This window comes from Struthio camelus, chromosome 3 (assembly GCF_040807025.1).
Source record: "Struthio camelus isolate bStrCam1 chromosome 3, bStrCam1.hap1, whole genome shotgun sequence".
NCBI lineage: Eukaryota > Metazoa > Chordata > Aves > Struthioniformes > Struthionidae > Struthio > Struthio camelus.
In genome coordinates this window covers 63195023-63215059 of record NC_090944.1, presented here as the reverse complement: position 1 = coordinate 63215059, position 20037 = coordinate 63195023, and the positions used below count along the sequence as shown (strand labels likewise).

Sequence of the window (20037 nt, the reverse complement as noted above, 5' to 3'; positions counted from 1 at the left end):
TTTAAGTTGGATTCTTCTTTTGAGAGAATATCACTCATGCAGATCGCTGTCCTGTTAAGGTTACTCTGATATACTCCTTTTGTGTGACTTCCTCTCTGAAGATCAGGCCCTTCACCCAAGTCTATGAGGTTGAGGAACTGCCTGCTGCTCTAGCTATGATTTCTAGTTCAGGAGTGAAAGGAATAGCAGAAGTAAAACTAGTCCCCAGGCTTTTTAACATACAGTACCTGAAGTACAGCACACTCGCTCTTCTGCTCTCATGTTGCTCATCTCTGCTTCATTTAGATGGCTAGTCCCATCTTTTGCTGGATGTCACATTAATCTGTAGTTCACAACATGCTGTCATGCACCTGCAAATACATGCATGCCAGCACGGTCTCTTGCAGCTGGGAATAAAGCTTTGATAGATTGACATAATCAGTAATCCACATACCACTTCTGCGGCAGTTTCTGTTCCTAAGGAGTACGGTATCTTTATTTATACATATACTGTTTCTATCAGCGGTAAGACATATGCTTGATGACCAGTGGTGAGCTTTGTCAGTTTGTCTGAAATGTGTAGATAGCATCTTCAGCTGCCATGTAGTAGCACTTTTTAAAAGGTTTTTGTCAAATAGTTATCAGTTTTGCAGGTATAAAGATTTAACAGAATAATGTTTTTTGACAGCTTAACTGTGTTTGAAAGCATCGAACATTGGCACTTAGATAATGACACCGGCAGGGATGTTTTTATTGCACTAAATGCCAATTAAATTACTGATTTCATAATTATAAATCAGCATGTTACAGCAGATAATTAATGTTGTCACACTCAAGCTGGAATACTTTATACAAGCGTAAGTCTTTCCTCTGTTGATTTGCTAATTCAGGAGCCAGAAAATATTGCATATAATCTTTTAATATTTTAAACCATATCTTTCAGGATTCCTGCTCCTGCCTGCAGCCATAGCAGCATGCTCTGTTATTTAATAGCTCAATTTTACAAGTGTGGACAGTGTTCAGACTGGACATAATGACCTCCAGAGAGATAACTCTTCATATAAAATTAAGGCTAGATTTAGGGAGGGAGAAGGGGGGAGGGACACTTAAAAATAGTAATTGGTTAAAATGATAAATCTGGCAAAGAAAAGCCTCTTGGAAGAAAAGGTAGTTAGCAAATCACAGTAACAAGGACTCAGTGCAGAAAGTTTTACCTGCAGTGGCAATTCTTTGCAGCCATTGCCAGCTAATATGAAATTGCTTTAAATTATGAAAGAGATGATAAAGAGGTAGTCTTAGAATAAGGAAGCTAGGCAAGCATAAATAATCTCCCCAATATTCTTGGCTAATTGGATTTATTTGCGGTCAAGCTGATGGAGCTTTCCCAATGATAAGTCACACTTATAAACGTATACCAAACCTTACTATAGAACACAGGGCAAACTGCATAATGAAACACTATTTTCCATCTTTAAGCAGCAAACAGCGTCTGATAACATTTTTATTTTCTATAGTTCCTGTAAGTCTGGATCTCAGTTCAGGTTAAACACAATGAAGTTTTACTCAGAAACAAAAAAACTGAGTTGTTAACCATGCATCAGCACAGTGCTTCTACTCATAACCACAGCTGTGTTCAATTGATTTTTGCTTAGGAAGCAGGAGGCAGAGTCATGAGGCTGTTCTTTTTGATGATATTAAATCATATTTCCCCCTACCTAGGAGAGCACTATCAGACAAATGAACTTTCTGTGTGAAAGAATCTTCCAACTGTCTGTTGAAATTGGGCCACTTTGCAACTAGGAATGCAAAAGTGGTGAACCTAGAAGAAGAACGGTACTAGGGGCCTTTTTGTGGTTTAAAATTGAAGATACTTAGTTCATATTAGCTAGATTTGGGGTTCCAGCCTCTGCTCCTCTGCTCCCTTCAACTGTTTATGCATCTTCTAGCCAATATCGTTGTATAAAAGCAGATCACAGCTGCCATCGTCACTGCTGTAAGAAGGAAAGAAGCTTAGGGGAGCCCATCCAAAATTGCTCATTCTGAATTGTAAGGGGATCAGGCATGCACGGGATCAAAATGTAGTCACAAGTCTTCTTAGGCAACCATTTGTCTTCACCATCTGTAGCATCTAATACAGTCACTCACAGCAATTGTAGCAACCCTCCTGCCTAGCTCTACTTTCCTAGCTAGTTTAGTTCTTTAGTTTTCTTTCTTTCCAAAGTTAAGAACTCTGCTCATAAAATGGAACTACTTTCCTGACTGTTAAATAGAATCTTGAATCTTTCAAACTTTAGTTTTGGAATCGGGGAACTGAAGGACTGCTCAATATACAAGGCAGTGGAAAGTGGGACCTGCCAACACAATTTTATACCAAAGAAAATTAAAGGGAATACTTTAGAAGTCTACAGATATTAAAAGATGGGATTGTATCACCTTATGGCTTTATGATACGTGTATAAATCTGAAGAGGCATAAAGTGAAAATAATTTTATTTGTATGAAGTTTTCTTTATTAAAGAGATAATTTATTATATTTTTGTGAAATGTCTGTATATTCTTTATCAAATATAGTAGAAAGTGAATTGTGATGCTTTTATGGGTGAAAAGGAATGATATAACTGACTTTATTCACAGTTTTCTACATACACCTAGACTCGTTCATTTTAAAAATAATAGAGCTTTAAAATATATCATTTAAAGTATTACTCTTGTGTTTTTCTTCTATCACTAATAATTTTGCAGTCTCCAACTTTTAAAGTTAAAAAATAAGGATATTTGTGATCACTGAAACAGAAACAACACTCTCTATGAATATGTATATACATCCAAAGTTAATCAGTTCACTGTCCTGGAATTAGCGGACTTGTCTGCCTTGGTGTGTAGCCAATTAGCAGGAACCCAGGGATACTGTCAGTTGACAGCTGGAAAGTGATCCCTAGCTCTGAAGCATACGGTTCTCCATGTTGTACAAAACCCTGAGCTGATGGTATTAATGCATTAATATTACTTATTAGAATTTTCATCAGCAATCTGCTATTTTTTAATGAGGAAAATATACTGATAGAACCTTGCAAGGAGATGTGTCCCTCAAAATGATAGTTATTTTAGTGTCTGAAATGTAGCCTTTGGGTTGACATCCCAAATAGTGACTGGGGGTGTGTGGGGAGAAACAAAACAAGAAAAATCACAACACAAACAGAACAGGGGCAGCAAGGGAGGAAAGGCATTTTACTGTCCAGAAAACTGCATAGTTCAGAATGACTTCTAAATAGAGCACTTTTAGAAAATTATTAAAGTGAAAGGAATTGTTCACAAGAATCTAACTTTCAAATGGGAAATACCAATACTTTTAGATTTAGACTTTTATTACTACTTAAAGTGGTTCTATTTCTGAGGTTCAAAAGTGAACTCAAATATTTTATTCAATAACCATTGGGATGGTTGTTTTTTTTTTTTTTTTAGCGTAGAATATATATGCAAGAATACAGTCCACTGACATAACAGGTATGATACAGAAATGCAGTTTGCATCTTTTAAGATTTAGAATAAATCATTGTTGTTTTCCTAGTGTATTATGCTTGAAGGGCTGGATAAATAAAACAAAATCACCTAATAGGATCAGAAAGTTAAGTCCCACAAGAGTGAGCAACACTGAAGTGTATTTATTTTCAGTCCTTAACTTCATCCTTCTCTAGAGAAGAATACATGCTATGAAATATATCATCTATATATTTTTCATATATTTATATAGAAACGATATATTTCTCCATATATTTATTGTACAATCCGTAAGAGCAACACTGATGTCCCACACTCCTGAAGTCACGACCACGATTCAAAAACAGCAGCCAGTCAGAATCTAAGGCAGTGGATAAGGCTGGATAAGAGCTCTGTGAGAATTATACACAAATAATTCAAGATTAGTATTGATCTATTTTTTGCATTATTTACAGTTGTCCTTGAGTCTGTGTGCATAGTTTTAATGGAGCTTAGCTGCATTAGGATTCAAGCTAAATATCACATTAGAAGCCCCCCAAGGGAGAAAAGCTTTCTGAGTACAGTAATAATGGAAAACACATATCTGTGGAGTGCTAAAGATGACTGTATAACCTCCTGTGTTGCCTGCTACGTGGATTAACGCACGACTGTTCAAAGTAATAGATATTTGTTGATAAAGTAGAAGTAATATGTGTAGTTAATGGACTAAAATTAAAATTAGGGCATTTCTTCCTTTGTCTGGAAAAGTTTCTTCACTGAATTAGAGCATTAGGAGAATAATAAAAAAGCAAAGAAAACTTTTTTTTCAGACAAACCTGAAAACGAAAGTGTGATGGAAGTGAATGACCTTGCATATTTCACAAGCTTAAGTAGGCTCATGCTGACAGAGTGCTGTTGAAGGGCAGATAACAATCCTGCTGTTATCATCAGGGATTGCAATCACTGTCACAGAGCTTGTCATATGCTCTCTGAGGGAGCAGCAGCAGAGAAAAGTGCAAATTTGAAATCAGCATTGTCTATCAAAAAAGAGATTTCTCAGTGAGTTGGAATATTTTGAAACGTGTGCATCCTTCATTTGTGTTTTGGCAGTTTGAACGGCTCCATGAACAGAAATGCGAGATGTCAGCACTTTCCCTGAGAAAGCTACACAAAGACAATTATGTAGTATTAGGAATGCTGTATCTTGCTGTGAAGAAAAAGTTAAAATAAGATACTGTCCTGTGGAGGAAGGAAATGGCCAGGTATGTGGGTACAGCCAGCACTTCACAAAGAAAGTAGAGTTGTGATTGTAGAAGCAGTCTAAGGCATGTTTTAGCATCTCAGTGACACTGGTGCCAGCCTGCTCTTTTTGCACTAAAAAGCTAGGACAACTAGGTATGTGGTGCCAGCACCTCATTATACCACTTTCTTCCAGGCATGCTCTGCTTTTCCTGGTATGCAAGCTACAGGGACAGCAAAATAGTTTGACTCTTCACCATTAGATGTTCTCCCTTACATGGAAAAATTTTCTTTCTTAAGTTATGTTAGCTTTAGGGCATGATATCTGTCGTAGTGTAACTAAGACCAGCTCTAGCTTCCTTGAGAATCTATTACCCTGAGATACAGAAACAGGAAAAGGCAAACATATTACTGATTAAAAGCACAGGACCTGTAGCATGAGGTTCATTGATGTTTTTTAATAATAGATTGTTACTGAAGAACAAGGTATAATAAAAGTAGTGAAATTGTTAGCTGTGCATTCATAGAATCGTAACTGGAAAGCAAGTGGAAGACAATAAGCTGAATAGATTTGTCATTTTACTCAGTAACATCATGTGGTTGGTATGAGTGTCAGTTTAATGGGCTTCCTTGCTTAGTTATTAGATACTGTTTCCCAGTCTTTCCAGATCTTTGCAGCCTGGGACCTTGATCCATCCAGCTCATGGATCTTGTCCCATTTATACTTAGTGACACTTTGGAAAAGATGCCGTTCAGATTTCAAGCAACTAAATTTAGGTGTCCACACGTAGGTGTTCAGATGAACTGGATGTCTGAGCTCCCATTATTATCAACAGGTCATTAGGCTTAATACAACCATTGGATCCTAGAGAGCTGCCAGCAGGTATGTACCTTTCACTGAGCTGATAATCAGACAGAAGTGTCAGCACTGATCTAAAGATGTTGCCTCTCTGACTGCGTGGCCTTTTTTAGTTCTGTTAATTAACGATTTCCTGTAAGACCTCACCTGGTACTAAAGCATTGAGGGCCTAGCCCTTTCTTTTTAGGGCTATGGTTTTGTTTTTTTTCCCCCAGAGCCAATAGAAGACACTAATGAAAATCAGCCTTATTAAACAACATTTATTGAGTGTTAGTTCATGAGAACAGATGGACTATTGAGATAAACTGCAGGCAAAGAAATTCCAATGAACAAAAGAGCTGAAGGAAAAATAACTGTGTATTCTGAATATGACTGTCTAGTACAAAAATGCATTTTTGTCCATATTAAAAGTTAATGTGGATGCTCATAAGGTTTAATCATATTTTATGAGGTTTGTGTGTTCAGTGACCTGCAAATCTTCAGCGCTTAGCCTTCAACAAAGTTGGATGGTCAGATTTTATTTCACCCAGTATTTGGATACCAAGAGCACTTTGACAGAGCTGTGGTGCCCACGTGCTTGGAGAATGGTAGAGGAAAGAAAAGAGAGGCAGCTGAAAAAGATGCCTGTAGTTCCTTCATCCTATGTGGATAACAGAAATAAAATTCTGTGAAGGGGCACATTGCCTAAGGATAAGTGATGGGTACTGTGTCTGAAATACTATTTCTCCTATGTGCTGGAGGTTCTCCCCAGCCTTGTATAAATGTTTATAGCAAGTGATATTTTTCTCTAGGAATAGGTCAGAGAAGCAAAACATCCCAAAAGTGTTGGTTATATTACTAGCAATTCACAGCTGGCTTTTCATGCTGTATTTATTGTTTCATAAATATGCAATAATACTTGCTGTGTATTATATAAGAAGGTATGAAGGGCCTTAAAGATAGGTCATTCTAATCAAAATTAACTTTCACTGGGAAAATTTTTTAAATTTATCTTTAGAGTGCTGTAAGTCTGAAGCTAGATGAAGCAGTTTAGATCAGAGAGGTGTCTGGTTAGAAGATAGATCCCTTGCTTTAGATGATTAAATGTCATCATAGATTTTGAGTTTTTCACTTATGATATTCCAAGCTCCATGGAAATTCTTTGCTGAATTTGTTTTAATATGTTTTCAGATTGCATTGGAAAATGACAATGTTACCTTCTGTCTTTAAATACCATCAGGTTATGGATTCCTTTCTATGAATTTTTGATAAGACAGTCCTGGACGACGAAAAAAAAGAAACAGCTGTCTGCCAACTAATCTCATGAAGTCTGTATTCATTGTTTAAATGCTTGCTTTGTAGAGCTAAAGCAGATCATGCAAAAAGTCCCAGAAGATCACAGAATCACAGAATCACAGAATGGTTTAGGTTGGAAGGGACCTCTGGAGATCATCTAGTCCAACCTCCCTGCTCAAGCAGGGTCCTCTAGAGCGTATTGCCCAGGATCACATCCAGACGGGTTTTGAATATCTCCAGTGAAGGAGACTCCACTACCTCTCTGGGCAACCTGTTCCAATGCTCTGTCACCCTCACAGGAAAGAAGTTTTTCCTCAGGTTCAGATGGAACTTCCTGTGGTTCAGTTTGTGCCCATTGCCTCTTGTCCTGTCGCTGGGCACCACGGAGAAGAGTCTGGCTTCATCCTCTTGACATCCCCCCCTTCAGATACTTGTACACATTTATGAGATCGCCTCTCCGTCTTCTCTTCCCCAGGCTGAACAGGCCCAGCTCTTGCAGCCTTTCTTCATAGGAGAGGTGCTCCAGCCCTCTAATCATCTTGGTAGCCCTCCGCTGGACTCTCTCCAGGAGTGCCATGTCTCTCTTGGGACTGGGGAGCCCAGAACTGGACACAGGACTCCAGGTGAGGCCTCCGCAGGGCTGAGGAGAGGGGGCAGGATCACCTCCCTTGACCTGCTGGCAACACTCTGCCTAATGCACCCCAGGATACCCTTGGCCTTCTTGGCCACAAGGGCACACTGCTGGCTCATGTTTAACTTGTTGTCCACCAGCACTCCCAGGTCCTTCTCGGCAGAGCTACTTTCCAGCAGGTCAACCCCCAGCCTGTACTGGTGCATGGGATTATTCCTGCCTAGGTGCAGGACCCTGCACTTGCCTTTGCTGAACTTCAGGAGGTTCCTCTCCGCCCACCTCTCCAGCCTCTCCAGGTCCCTCTGAATTGCCATTGCAGCACAGTCTTCTGGTGTGTCAGCCACTCCCCCCAGTTTAGGATCATCAGCAAACTTGCTGAGGGGGCACTCTGCCCCTTCCTCCAGGTCAGTGATGAATATATTGAACAAGACTGGACCCAGGACTGACCCCTGGGGGACACCACTGGCCACAGGCCTCCAACTTGACTCTGTGCCATTCACCACAACCCTCTGCGCTCGGCCATCCAGCCAGTTCTCAAGCCACCTCACTGTCCACTCATCCAACCCACACTTCCTGAGCTTACCTAGGAGGATGTGATGGGAGACAGTGTCAAAAGCCTTGCTGAAGTCCAGGGAGACAACATCCACTGCTCTGCCCTCATCTACCCAGCCAGTCCTTCCATCAGAGAAGGCTATCAGATTGGTCAAGCATGATTTCCCTTTGGTGAATCCATGCTGACTACTCCTGATCACCTTCTTGTCCTCCACATGCTTAGTGGGGACCTCCAGGAGGAGCTGGTCCATCACCTTTCCAGGGATGGAGGTGAGGCTGACAGGCCTGTAGTTCCCTGGCTCCTCCTTCTTGCCCTTTTGGAAGACTGGGGTGACACTGGCTTTCTTCCAGTCCTCGGGCACCTCTCCTGATCTCCAGGACCTTCCCAAGATGATGGAGAGTGGCCTAGTGATAACATCCGCCAGCTCCCTCAGCACTCGTGGGTGCATCCCATCAGGGCCCATGGATTTGTGGATGTCAGGTTTGGACAAAAGATCTCTAACCTGATCCTCCTCAACCAAGGGAGAGTCTTCCTTTCTCCAGACTTCCTCTCTTGTCTCCAAGGTCTGGAATTCCTGAGGACTGGCCTTAGCAGTGAAGACTGAAGCAAAGAAGGCATTCAATAACTCTGCCTTCTCTGTATCCTTCGTCACCAGGGCACCCGCCCCATTCAGCAGCGGGCCCATGTTTTCCCTAGTCTTCCTTTTGCTAATGTTGTATCTGAAGAACCCCTTCTTGTTGTCCTTGACATCCCTTGCCAGATTTAATTCCAACTGGGCCTTAGCCTTCCTTGTCGCATCCCTGCACCCTCTGACAACGTCCCTGTATTCCTCCCAAGTGGCCTGTCCCCTTTTCCACATTCTGTACACTTCCTTCTTCTGCTGGAGTTTGGCCAGGAGTTCCTTGCTCATCCAGGCAGGTCTCCTGCCCGCTTTGCTGGATTTCTTACTCAGGGGGATGCACTGATCTTGAGCCTGGAGGAGGTGACGCTTGAATATTAACCAGCTTTCTTGGACCCCTCTTCCTTCTAGGGCCCTACCCCATGAGATTCCCCTAAGTAGGTCCCTGAAGAGGCCAAAGTTAGCTCTCCTGGAGTCCAGCGCTGCAATCCTACTCATTGCCCTGCTCCCTCCTCACAGGATCCTGAACTGAATCCATGAATAAGAAATACATTTTGGCTTATATATTACTTACTGTTCTAAAGCTTCTGCACTTGATGGGAAATAGATCCTAGTTTATTAAAAGAAGAAAAATTTGTCATTACTTAGTTTCATCATTCAGTTCTGGTCTGTATGCAAGTGTCATATTATAAAAGCCAAATCTGCAAATCAGCATGTTTCTAGCAGCTGGTCTTGGAACTGAGGTTCCCTTGGGACAACAGGGAAGAAATCCTCAGGGTCCTCCACGCAATTATACAAGCACCTGCTGGGTCACTCAGGCTCCCTGGTCTGTGTGTGTTCCCATGCAACTCTGTTTTATATCAACCAGCTTCTTCACAGCCCCATCTCCTTCTAGGTCATAAGAATAGGAATGAAAGAGCTCCCAGTTTGTTGCAGCGTGAGCAGTGGACAAAGCAGAATATTACATTATCAGTACATAGCATAGAATTGAGCTGATTTATCTATGCAAGTTGCATTTCACTAAAGTAAGCCTGATATGCTGGATTTCTAGAACCTACCTGTTCCACAAAAAGGGGTCAGTTTTCCTCCTGATGGGAAAAGCTGAAATAACGAGAATACTCTATCTTTAGTATTTATCCACCTTCTAAAAATATGAAAGCATGCTCAGAGATAAAAAGTAAAATTCAGAGATTAAAAATAAAATAAAAATGTGATTGATATTATGGAACCATCACCAAAAAAAGAAGAAAAAAAAGGGGGAAACAATTCAGTAACTGTTAATCTTCAAATCCAATCAATCTAGCAACAGTCTTGAAGAAAATTTTAAGTTTTTTAGGCTTAATATTTTCTCAGAGATGCATAGTAGTGTTAAAGGAAAAAAAATAATTATTATTCTTTAGAGGGTAGGTACAATAGGACACCAAAAAAAAAAAGGAGCAGTTTTGTATCTTGTGTATATTATTCTGATATAGCTAAAAAAAACCCTGAAAAAGCTATTTCACCTCTTTTAACTGTTTTTTTCACTATGATTCACTACGGAACTTCTTAGAAAATCTTGTATTACTTGTTACAGGCCCTTTTTTTAATGATGATTCATAGCTTTGACAATTCAACCTATTGATATCAAAGCTGCCCTGTGCACATGCTCTCTGCTCTTTTGTTCCACTGACAATATGCAAGACCCCTGTTATACCACTTGCGATGTTCCACTTCGTGAACTTTGAAATTTATAGCTTCAATCACACATTTAATTGATACACTTTATAAACAACAATGCTTTAGGAATGTTTTCTGCTGTTACAAACACTACTAGCATGAAGAATTACAGTGTTTTTGTGGTTTTAACTTTAAAACAGTGTTTTTACTAGCTGTTGCTGAAAACTACAATTACATTTCTTCTTTGTTTACATTCTATATATGTTACAAAATGACTATAATTATGTAGAAAAGAAAGTGATGATTATATGGTGGGCTTTTTACATTTCAAAAGCATGAAAATATTATAATAACATTGCATGCCTGAGTTACTATCATAGAAAAGTGAAAGGTTAGAGTAGCTTTCTGATCTTAATTCAGGCTGTGTGTGGTGTATGTCAGGTCAGCCCTGCACTGTCTACACAGTGAGCAGAGTGGGTGGTTTAGGCACCTAATCGGAATAAAACAAAATTGTTCTGGAATAATAAATCCTTGTGTAGAAGGTACTAAATTAGCAAACAGCTAGAACCTTTGAAATACTAAAATGTGGTCTAACTCATATATCTGGCCAAGCAACCAACACTTATTCCAAATCTGACCCTCAGCTGGATTTTAATTGCTGACAAATTCAAACAAGAAGCTTCTTTTTATTGTCAGTCAATCAAGAAAAGCATGTGAGCAAATTGGGTATGTGTAAACTTTTAGCTATACACATATATATTACCTGGACAGGCAAATTAGTTTTTCTTATATTAATTAGTTTCAGAGGTTGCTCTCTTGGACTATAAAATTTGTGCATCTGTGACACCGGTGAAATAATTTTTTCAATAAAAAATACTCCTAGACCTGACATGGTATGGGTTCCAGTTCAGTCAAAGAACAAGATTATGACCAAGGAGACAAATAGAGCAAAACAACTTATTTAAATGCAATCACATCTATCACTCCTAGCTGTAGTAGATTCCCAACTTTTAAAACAAACTGCACATGTGTGATAGTAAGCAGGTATGTACACTGGGTGCCTGCAGCTTTATTCTCTCCACTGGGGAGAATAAGTGTCCTACTTCGCTGCAATCTAAGAAGCCTCCCTGTGCATAATGCTTGAGTTCTGGATAGGGGGATAATGTCAAATAAGTCATCCAACAAGTGTTTTGTTTGGGAAATGGAACCTAAAAGCAATTTCAATGGCAAGAAAAAATGATCTCTTTAAAAGGGTTCTCTTTATGGAACTGTTGTCTGAAACCATATCAGCTCAGTTTTCCCTGTAAGCATGGAGTTCAAAATTTAACTGGAGAAGAAATATAGAAAAGCTTCTTTCCTAATGTCAAGATAATCTTTTAAACATAAAACCCAGAGGATAACTGTATGAATACTACCTCAAAAACTAGGTCACCCATCGCTCTTCTTAAGAAAAGTTATATTCTATGTTTCTTATAATACATCAGAAACATGCAGTAGTTTAATAGGAGTAAAATACCAATGCTAAAACAGCAGGCAAGATTATGAATTGTTAATTATTCCTATCCACTTTGTTTCTCTGGATTTTTCTTCTAAAAGCTTAATTTTTCTGTGGAATGACCCAAGTAAACCCTTTTCTATTAATATTTCTTCTTAAACAACAGTAACAGGAGCAAGTAACCCAATAATGATGGGAGCAGCAACTAAGTAAGCAAATAACTTACTGCCTTTAGTCTTCTAGGCCGGGGGTAATTTTTTCAGAACATCTTCTGTATTGTTCTTTATTCATCTCTGTGACAGTGATTGTCTCAGTCTATAGTAAAGAGAGGCACAATAATGAATTTCTTATGTCGTCCTTTCTCATATGCCCTGCCCAGCTTAGATACTGAGTTTATACGCTAATTCAATGCTTCTGCTCCCTTATAGAAATGCTAAACATAGTTTGAAAGGGCTGGAGTGGGGAGGGTTCATTTATTTGGCAAATGAATGTGGCATTTTTTAGACCAAATCCTCAGTTAGTGGAAATCAACGTATTGCCATCGACTTCCACAGAGCTATGGCAAATTACATCAGCTCAGAGTCAGCATGTGCTGATGTTACTTGCGTTTGTTGAGGCTTTGAATAAGAGCTGCAAAGCGTTCATATGAAGCAGATTTTTTGCAGTGGCAGTTCTTAAGAATTCCTATTTGGAGTGGGGTTTTTTGGCATTTGCTGTTTTTTAGATTTTCATAGTTCTATAGAGTATTATGTTACTTGTTCTGTTGGGATTTCCTGCTTAGCGATTCTGAGCAGGAATTGTTTTGAATGAAGTGTGAACTGCTGCACCACTGCCAGTTTTGCTCATTTAAAAACAAATCTTTTTAATCTGAAACTTGTATATAAAAATTAATTAAATGACCATGTCTGTTACACCTGAGTTCTTGAACCTGAAAGTCTAACTATGAAAGTACTCATTTGAGAGACATCTTTTGTTTGCCTAAATATAATTGCAAATAAGGTTATTCTTTTGGCTTTTAAGTAAAGCTAGTTAGAAAAGTTTGAACTTTTGATCCCCAAAATATAGGAAAGTATTTCTCCAAAATTCTTCCCTCTCCCTTTTTTTTTAACTATCTCTATTTCTTAGCTTATTTGACTGCAAAACATTGTTGATCATATGAATTACCACAGGGCTTGTAACTGGTGAGCAAACTGAGCTTCAGCAAAATATGAGTGGAGTTTATCTGCATTCTGTGACAGCATTAAGCCCAAGGGCACAGCCTTCTGTTCCACTGAGAAATAAGGTTTAAGTCCTGTGAGCAGCCCATCCCACAGGTTTCTAGAGAAGAAAGTAAGAAAGAGTAAGCACCATTCTGGACGCTGATCTTCTCAGACATTGATTTAAGACTGATTATTTCTGTGTAACTAAAGCATTTCTTCTAAATGGAATAAGCTTGGTAGACTAAGCCCCTTCCTTCTACCTCCATCGATCCATCCTGCAGAGACTGCACACGGCCATACCCACCTGAGCAAGCACTCTTAAAAGTCCGTTGCCACTGCTATAGTATTAGACTAGGTAATAACGGCCCAGGTGAAAGTACGTATGTGGTCAGTGTTTAATTCAACTCCACCAGTTCCTTTTATTTTGAAGCCTCCAAGAAAACCAGAGGTTGGAAGTGAAAGATTTGCTGAAAGTCAGTAGTGCCACTTTAGGGTGAATGAAAGAGAACCAGAGCTGTAAGAACCAGAGCTGACATAAGCATTTTGGTAGGCCCACACAGCTATTTCCGCTTCCTGGCATCCGGCTGTCTCTGACATCCATAACGCTCTCTGCTGCTGTATGCAGAGTGGCCCTTAGGATCTGGGGAATGACCGTTGATGATTTTTTGGGTCACATACTATGCCAGATCAGCTCAATCTGCCAATTATTCATAGCTCATGTGTAATGCAAAATTAATTTAAGGGGAAATTGTAAGAAAACAAGAGAGCTCTCTCTCTGTAAGCACCTGCGTTGAAAAGATGGTGTCATTGCTGATGGGTATTTTGTTTTGTGCTTTTTTTCAGTGTTGCCAGCCCTCTTGATTTGATCATAAGCCCAATGATATTTTGTGTTCTTTTGTAAAGCCCAGAGTCAAGTGAGAACATAAGAACAAATTAAAATAGGCCTCATGTAGGAAAAATAAAATCTAGAAAGCATGTCCTGATTGCATTGGGAAGGCTTGGCCACCAGGGAAGGATAAAAAAACAATTTCTCCTTTATCATGGAAAAGAACTTTTTTTTTTTTTTTGTGAAACACAGCTTTTTCAACCACAGATTTCTTGTGCTACAGCAATGGTGAGAGCTGATAATAAAATCTGTATTCTGTATGTGATTTTAGTTCATGGATAGAGTGGTACATACCTGGAGCTAAATCAGGGCTCTTCTTGTCCAGCCTATTAATTTGGAGTGAAGGGCTAGCTGAGTCTCTGCTTAACTTCCTGCATCCTATTTTGAAAGCTCTCGGTGCACAGTATTCACATTAACGTCAGTGGAAGTCTTCTATTTAGAAAGGCCAGATAGGGCTGCATTTTAGATTTTTTGGCTCCATCATGTAACTCGTAGTTTCATAGATTTATTAGGAGATTATACAGTTGTAAACTAGAGCTGAAAGAGCAGATTTATTGACCAAGTTCTGTGGTTAAAAAAACCTTCTAAGCATCATGCAGAAGCTCCACCACACTTCCGCACAGTGAACTGAAACCGTATTACAAGCAGCTTTACAGTTTCTTTCTGCTTGTTTTAAGTTCTTGTGTTGTTCTTATCACTCTGGTGTCTAAGCTCTCTAAAGGAGTACACCTAATTGACAAAACTGACATCCATGGGAAGTAATGTTGTTACTCATTAATGCTAATTGGCTTCTAAAAAGCAAACAGTGTTTCAGATAGTACTGATCTTGATATGTTTAACAGAAATAGAGGGAAAATATTTGCCAAAGTGAAAAAAAACTCTTTTCAAACATTCATCTTCCTTTCTCAGTGAAGTAGCTTCTGTCACTCACTTGCTTGTCCTTGACAATCTTCATTTATCATCTACCTCTTTCAGTTGTTCTCCTCAACTTTCTTAGCAGTTTCAGCTGATCAAATACCACAAGCAAAGGATAACAGTTGGTGGTGGTCTATTCTAAAAACCTCATATTTTTTTTTACGAGAGCTGGTAAACACAGGTTGCGGGGGAAGACTAGAGAAATCATGGAAATAATACTGGAAGTGGAAACATGCATTTTGAGGAGGCTTTAGCCGACACGCTTTTCATCTGAATTGTTTGCTTAATTCTTAATGAAAATTGTTCCTCTTTTTTCTGAAGTTTTTTTCCCCCTAGATTTGTTGCTAAAAAAAATAAACTCTATCTCGTTCTTAAGTAGCATTGAATAAAGCAGATCCCATGCATGTGTAAAACGGAACATCAGCTCTAACTCTGTATTTTGCTGGGTTCGTACTGTTCTTACTCTCTTGGATAACCGTAAAGAAAAGCAGATCACCCGAGAGTTGATAGTCTGACTTTTTTTTCTTTTTTTTTCTTTCATGAGATAGGATGGTATATTGAAACTGTCTGAGCAATGTCTTTTTTTTTTTTGTGGTAGTCTAAGTAAGGTAAATATGAGCATGGGGAAGAACTATCTTATCCCAGTAGGCCTGATTCTGGTCTCTTTCACACCAAGGTAAATCAAGAATAATTTCACCAACGTCAGTTCAGTCAAATCAGTGTAATTCCAGTGGGAGTATAGAATATGGCACAGTATCTCTGTAAAGAATAGTGAAAAATTGCAGTGGGAATTGTGCCTTTGTATCTCTGCAGGAAATCAGCTGAATTTGGTATTTTAGATGGTTGAATAAAAGAAATTTCTAACTTTAATTAATCAGAGCTGAGTTAATTAATCTGACACGTGATAGGAAATCACTGTGAAACATCAGCCATGTCATATAAGACTGGACGGCATAGTTTTGGTCTGGAATGGAATAACACTTTCAATCTGTTGCTAATATGATAATGGTTGGCAGCTTTTGGGCAGAGACAGGAACTGATATAAAAGTAAATTTAAAGTAAAGACTGCTGGTCTGACTCAGCCACTGCTGTTGTGTAGTACAGAGCAATTCTTTCCATGTGTTTATTAAGGAAACCAGGAAACAGCAAGATAACTGTGTTAGTACAGGCAACTTTTTTGCATTCTTCATGGCTGGCAGTGTCTTGGCTCAAACTGCAAAATAGACTTTTGAAAAGGAGGCCATTTAGGCTATTTAAATAACTGGTTAATGATAGGCTGCTTTTACAGGCTGTATAGGTACATGGTACCTACATATCCACAGTGCTACCTGGTGCACCTGGTTGTTCTTCTTTGGTGTGCCTGTGGAAAACTCCTGCCTCTGTCCCAGCTGCAAATGTTGCATGTCGCTGGCTGCAGCACTCAGGGGACGAGGGGCTAGTAGGCAAGATTTGAGATCGATCAGAGAAATACTGCCTCTGTGTGAGTGGGATTAATTCAGATCCCCAGAGGTTCAATGCAGGATTAAGATCTTTCACAAAAGAAGATGTGAATGCACTGAAAACATGGCTGAAATAAATAGTAGTCTAATCAGAGAAATTAGAATCAGATGCTGTTTCATGTAATGTATACACTCACCAGTTTAGGAAGAGAAGGTGGTAAAGGAGAGCTATTCAATTCATTTTATATGATGGCCCTGTCCCGATAGCTTGGCACGAATTCTTCCCCAAATCAGAAAAAAAACTTACAAAAATGGGAAAAGGTACTGAAAAGATAAGCCACAGTGACACTTACACTGAAAAAGTTTTTACTGCTTTCTAACACCCAGGCATCTTTATGAGTCAGTTCAGGTCTGCACATAGTATAGTTATGTTTGCAGGAAGCCATACTTCCTCTGGAAAGCCCTGCTGATGGGACTGAGCCTGTTTGGGTCATGTACATGTGATTTGGTTTTGAATGCAGGGTATTGCAGTGTGAACTTAACTCTGAAAAAGGTAAGAATCTTTCTTATTGGTAGCAGTACCCAGAGTTTCTTGGGAAATAGTTCTGCAAGCATTATTTGGCCTGTCAGACGAACTGGTACTTCCGCTCACCAGGGTGGGCAGGGATCTCCGACAGTCTCCAGTCCAACCTCCTGCTCAAAGCAAGGCCAGTTAGAACAGGTAGCTCAGCCTCATTCTTGTGGGTTTTGAGTATTTTCAGGGATGGAGATTCCACAGCCTCTGTGGGCAACCTGCTCCAGGTGGCCACCTGTATGGTAAAAATTTTTTCTTAATATTGAGTCAGAATTTCCCGCGTTGCCTCTTGTGACTGTTGCTTCTATGCACCTATGAGAGGAGTCTGGCTCCATCTGTTACCTGCCTCCTTTAGGTAACTGTATACTGCACTAAGGTCTCTCCTCAACCTTTCCTTGTTATGACTGAACAAAACCAATTTTCTCATCCTCTTCTTGTTTGTCATATGCTCTAGGAATGGATGCCCTGATGTTTTCTCTGGCTTCTCTTTAAATAATCCAGTTAACTGGACTATATAGAAGCTCTTGTGAAGAAGATAGGACACAAGACAAACTATATACAGCTACCCTAACACTCCCAAATATGAAAATAATGAAAAACTTACCTGGGACCTTGAGGAAAGATTGAGTACCCATGATATAGGAGCAAAGAACCCTTTATAGTGATTTTTCAGCTCTTCTTTCTCACTTGCAGATTTTGTCAAGCACAAATTGGTAAGATCTAGTCAAGTAGGGCTGAGGAGATGAAGTAGGTGATATTCATATTTATTCAGGCTTTGAAGGGAAAAACTTCACTAGCACTTATCACAACATATATTGGTTTTACCCTCTTCATCTTGCCCAGAAAGATTTAGAGAGTTATAAATACATATATTTAAATACATATGACTTCAGAAATGCTTATATTTTTCATAATATCTTCAGAATGAATCTGGCCACTGTTTTTCCTTTTTAAATATATGCACCTAAACTGCATTCACAACATCTCTGGGCTAGGTTGTCAGTGTGTAGTGTACTGATGAGTATGTGTGAGTCTCACTGGCCCTCTTCATGCTTTCATTGTCACATGAAGCTGTCAGAGGTCTCTGTCTGTTGCAGCCTTCCCTTCCCAGCGAGTCTGATGTATCCCGGCTGCCAGGGCTGTGATGTGAACAGTGTGCTAGCTCCATCCACTCCCTGTCTGCTTTTATGCCATCTTGCACACTAGCGTGATAGAAAGGCAACTCTCTGCTGGGCCATGGACTGCCTCTTTATCCAATGTGTATTGCTCTGAAAACAGATTTGCTGCTGAGCTAATTCAGACCTGCCTTGTCCTTGTGTCTGCAATGCGGTTTCCCTTTCAAGGGACTAGTGGTTCCTTGGTAAAACTGACCCATTTCTGTAGACCATGAACTAGCCCTTCTTCAGTGACTATAACTGTGACTGTACTGTCCTGCTGCTGTGCTAAATTTGCATTAGCAGTGCAGCTACATCTTGTCTTCCGTGGCATTCTGTATTGAATAATTACTGCAGAGCTGGTGCACAAGCATTCGCATAATTTTATGTAACACACATGTAACAGTGGTGGATTAAAAGTATATACATGTTCTAAGGGTACTTTTGTGGTACTTAGAACAGTGTTCAGGTAGAAATGAATTTTTGTGTGATACTTGCACTGTCGTTTTTATTTTTCTGGAGGAGGGAGAGGGGATCCAAACTACGAAGTTTCTATACTGAGGTATTATAGTTTAAATTGTGATTGTAAGAAAGTCAAAAACAAATTTTCTAACCAGGAGTCCGATAGAGCTGGATTATGCATGCTTAGTACCATATTCTGATAGATTTCCTTTTATTGCAGTAAGCATCACATTTCTCCATAAGTAACTTAGCAGACATGAGATGAATAGTGAGACAAGGTACCGGTCAAAATAATAACGGATGGCAGACTTTAGACTACAATATTACATTCATCCAAATTCAGGGAGAGCGTCTTTTCCTACACCTTAGAACTTGCACCTGTTAATGAGGGATAAGTGGCAGATGATAAAATCACTGCTAATTTGCATACCTATAACCCACCTTATGAGATAATCTTAGAAAGTTTATCCACGTACATTTTATTCATGTTTTTCTGATCATTTACTGAGTATTATATTTGAGGGAGAGTAACTTTCATCTGTGGAGAAAAAGGAGGTCATTTCTTAAAACATACAATTTCTTAATTGCTTCCTATTGTCTGATCTAAGAATGCCAATTAGAATATTTCTTTTTAAATCTTGTACTTCCAGAATCAGGTCATTCTCCTCTTTAATACATTTGTATAAGATTTCTTGCTTTTAAAGTAAACCCTAGAAAGGAAAAAATGCCTCCCATGGGTTCAGAGGAGACAAGTAATCCCCCTCAAAATCATTATTTAAAAAAAAAATACACAACCTTCACCAGATCTTATGCCTTGATGTACTTTAACATAAGGTTTTAACGCTTAGAGCCCACAATACTGGGCACTGATGCAGCTGCTCAGTGACGCAGACTCCAGCGGCCCTCGCAGGGGTGGGTAGCAGCTCAGCCCGGAGCAGCACAGACGACTCCTCCTGAATAGCTTCTAATGAGTCAATACCTTTTGCTTTGAACTCAACAAGCTTTTGAAATGCTTTTAAATCATCAAGTGGCTGAGTAAGGGGGTTGACTCTCTTCAAAGAGTCCTATTTATACTCTTCAGGGGAAGGTGGAGGTGGAGTCGCTAGGCCAGTTGCAGTTCTCTTCAGGCAGTCACAGTCCTTGGCTTTTGGCTGCTGCAGGGTTCAACTGTCCTCCGTTGCTGTTGTGACGATCACACCCGGTGATGGTCTGATGGTCGGGAGGGTGGCCAAACACCCCCAACGGCAGGCCGGCTGCCTTGAGCATTCTTCAGCACTGAAGAAAGGAGTCTGAGTGAGTGTGAATGACTGCTTTACTCTTGCAATGGTGGTCCCAAGGAGAGATCCCATAGCTCAGGTAAGAGGGAGTTAATTCCGGTTCGCAATGATTAACACTGCCCCAGCAGTGAGAGGAGGCTTTGTTTCTCAAGGTCCTGACGCCCAAGCAGGCCTTTTCTCAAAGTCTTGACATCCTCCCCTTCTGAGTGTGAGGCACAGGAATGCAAACTGCTTGTAACTGGCACTAGATTTGCGGGGGTGGGGGGGGAAGCTGGGAGCATCCCGCCACAGGTTGCTCTCTATTTTTTCGTCCTCTTTTCCTCCTATCATTTTAATAAGTGAATGGAAG

The 20037-nt window shown here is 39.8% G+C and overlaps 1 protein-coding gene across 9 annotated transcripts in view; it reads left to right on the top strand.

Annotated features, from left to right (window-relative positions):
• HS3ST5 (heparan sulfate-glucosamine 3-sulfotransferase 5) overlaps nt 1-20037 on the top strand; it is a 203998-nt gene that overhangs the window by 76675 nt on the left and 107286 nt on the right. Inside the window, exon 2 of one of the 9 annotated variants that reach the window (XM_068938092.1) lies at nt 19572-19767. The exons of the other annotated variants lie outside the window; for them this stretch is intronic. The gene's annotated coding sequence lies outside the window, so the exon portion shown is untranslated. The remainder of the gene's footprint in view (nt 1-19571; nt 19768-20037) is intronic. 9 annotated transcript variants of the gene reach the window in all.